Here is a 2,581-nt window from a genome sequence, read left to right as displayed (position 1 = left end):
GCTATGCAATACATATGAGAGCTAAAGTGCAAGTAACAAAATGTACTTAATGAAGAATATTTTTGAGCTTTGGATGAAAGAAGGTGAAAGAATTTTTGAGCATTTGAATGCGTTCAATGCACTTTTCAATCGATTTACATCACAAGGATTGGAATTTGATGACGAAGTGCGGTCCATCTTCTTATTGTTCCATTTATCCTCTTCATGGGACATATTTTTCACAACGATTAGCAACTCTATGCCCGAGGGAAAGTTGGCCTATGATGTTCTAGTTTCTGGTCTACTAAGTGAAGAGATACGAAGGAAGTCAATAAAGCCTACAAAGCAACGTGGTTCATATGTTGTGAGTAGCTAAGGTCATCAAGGTTACACTCATAACTGTGCCAAAAGTAAGGATAATGGGAATTCTCAAAGAAAATCTAGAGGTTCTTTGTGCAATGTCGAGTGCTACCATTGATAAAAGAAAGGAAACTTGAAGAAAGATTGTCGTACATGATAGGACAAGAAAAGTTTCAAGATAGCACGAAGCTTGACAATGTCAGCATGGGCAAAGCTAAGATTGAGGAGCTCAATTTGATAGAGTCTCCTAAGATTGCAGACTTTGGTAAATAGTTAAATATGTCTCAAATGTCTAAAGTACAACAACTAGCAAATATGTCTCAAATGTTTTAAGTACAACAGCTAGCAAATATGTCTCAGATGATCAATGTCCATTGGCATTGGTGCTATCATAATTATTGGCAATGCTTGAACCCTCGTTTGGTAGCATCACTCACATTTACATCCTCCCCACCTTTAATAGGGTTTGAGGGTCCTGCTTGTTGCTGAGCAGTTTTGTTTGTCGTCGCATTCATCTTAGTTTTATTCAAACATGTAGAAACCTTTGCTTGCTTCCCGCATATGGCCAACTTGGGGGACCACTCAAGAAGATCATCGATTATATTTGATACTTTTCGATGGTACCTTGTACGAACTGCTTCATCAGGTGCATAATGAATAGAAAATCAGACAAGAAGGCTGAGAACAACAGCCACTGTCAGCCTTGTAGTCCATTTTGCTGCCTTTTTGTCCTCCTTGCATGTCTCAGGCCAAAATTGAAACAAGTCCTTGAAAGAAGCTTCTTACACAAGAATATTGGGAAAAAACCATACTTGCTTACCGACAACAATCCACATGAGCCGAAAGATGGATGACCGCAAGAAAAGAAGAGTAAAAATTGTAGCTAGAAACGTAAAGCATGTGTAAATGACCATCAATTTGCACCAATAAGGAGAGACTGGAAACAAGCAACAAGCCACTGTCACAATTGGAACCAAAAAGGAAAGAACTATCTGCCACAAAGGTCGTTGCCTCTCAAAATTCCAAGCAAAAAACACATCATCCACAAAAAAGGATTGATTTGGATGCAGCTCAAGGCATGTTGGCCACTTTGAAAGCCGTGTCTTTCCTGACCACAAAGTTTTAACGACATGATCACACCTAACAATCAACTTTCTTTACAAGAGAAGGTTTCCAACATCATCTTCAAATTCTATAGAAGCTTGATAGAAACCCAAAAGACTAAGATGGTTTTACATGGTCATGCCTACACAACCTAGATCCAAGACCAAATATGTGCAAAACGTGGATTTCATCCAAGTCCTACCATAGAAACTTGCACTTTAGATCTATAATAGCACAAAAGATGAGAAGTTCTTCATAGGAAATTTGTCCATGCGTGAAGTAAAGGATGTGTCTAACATCGTCAAGTGAGCGCTAGCGCTCACTTGAAGATGAGTGTGTGTGTGTGTGTGTGTGTGTGTGTGTGTGTGTGTGTGTGTGTGTGTGTGTGTGTGTGTGTGAGTGTGTGTGTGAGAGAGAGAGAGAGAGAGAGAGAGAGAGAGGGGGGGGGGGGGGGGGGGGGGGATCAGTCACATCAGTGTTCCGGAAAAATGTGTGTCTGCTTAATATCGTGCCGTTTCGATGTTGGAAAGGGGCAAAAATCAGCGAACAAACCAATGCCAAGGAGCAATCCCAAAACATAGTCAATCAAATGAAGTCTATTTTGTGTGTGTGTGTGTGTGTGTGTGTGTGTGTGTGTGTGTAGAGACACATTCAACAAATGCGTAATCATTGAGGATGCAGGGGAGCTAAAAAAACAAATCTGTGAGAGTGTGAGAGGAGAGGATCAACCGTACTTGCATGCGTGTGTAACCCATTGTGTGTGATTACGTAGCAAGGGGGAGAACCTGTGACGGTTTCTGTTGAGATGGGTGAGCACAGGAATGCCAGAGAGAACCTATGGTGGGTCGACAATGCGGCAGTGGTCAATGACTCAGCGTGGCACTTCGCAAATTACGCTCTTCGTGAGTTTGAGCATCACTCCTAAAAGGGATAGCAAAGTGGGGATGTGGAGAAGAAAAAAACCATAATATCCAATTTTATCTGGAGTGCAAGTGTGTGTGTGGTGCATGCACCATAGGAGGTACACATGTCCTCTTAAAGTCATCTATCATGTGCCTAATGAAGGCTTTATTTATCACAGCCACCAACATTGGTAAGCCATAACAAAGGAGTCCATAATTAGAATATGTTATGGCTT

At 41.1% G+C, this 2,581-nt stretch overlaps 1 pseudogene across 1 annotated transcript; it reads right to left on the bottom strand.

The window, feature by feature from the left end:
• Positions 1-529: 529 nt before the first annotated feature.
• Positions 530-2,334, bottom strand: LOC147440520 (uncharacterized; annotated as a pseudogene). Its single transcript, XR_015184340.1, has 2 exons — positions 2,178-2,334; positions 530-1,276 (listed from the first exon to the last, which is right to left on the bottom strand). The product of XR_015184340.1 is annotated as an uncharacterized LOC147440520 (transcript).
• Positions 2,335-2,581: the final 247 nt, after the last annotated feature.

Source organism: Adiantum capillus-veneris, chromosome 15 (assembly GCF_014529385.1).
Source record: "Adiantum capillus-veneris isolate H3 chromosome 15, ASM1452938v2, whole genome shotgun sequence".
Lineage (NCBI taxonomy): Eukaryota > Viridiplantae > Streptophyta > Polypodiopsida > Polypodiales > Pteridaceae > Adiantum > Adiantum capillus-veneris.
Note: the sequence above shows the minus strand (reverse complement) of the source record. Positions and strands in the feature narration are given on the sequence as shown.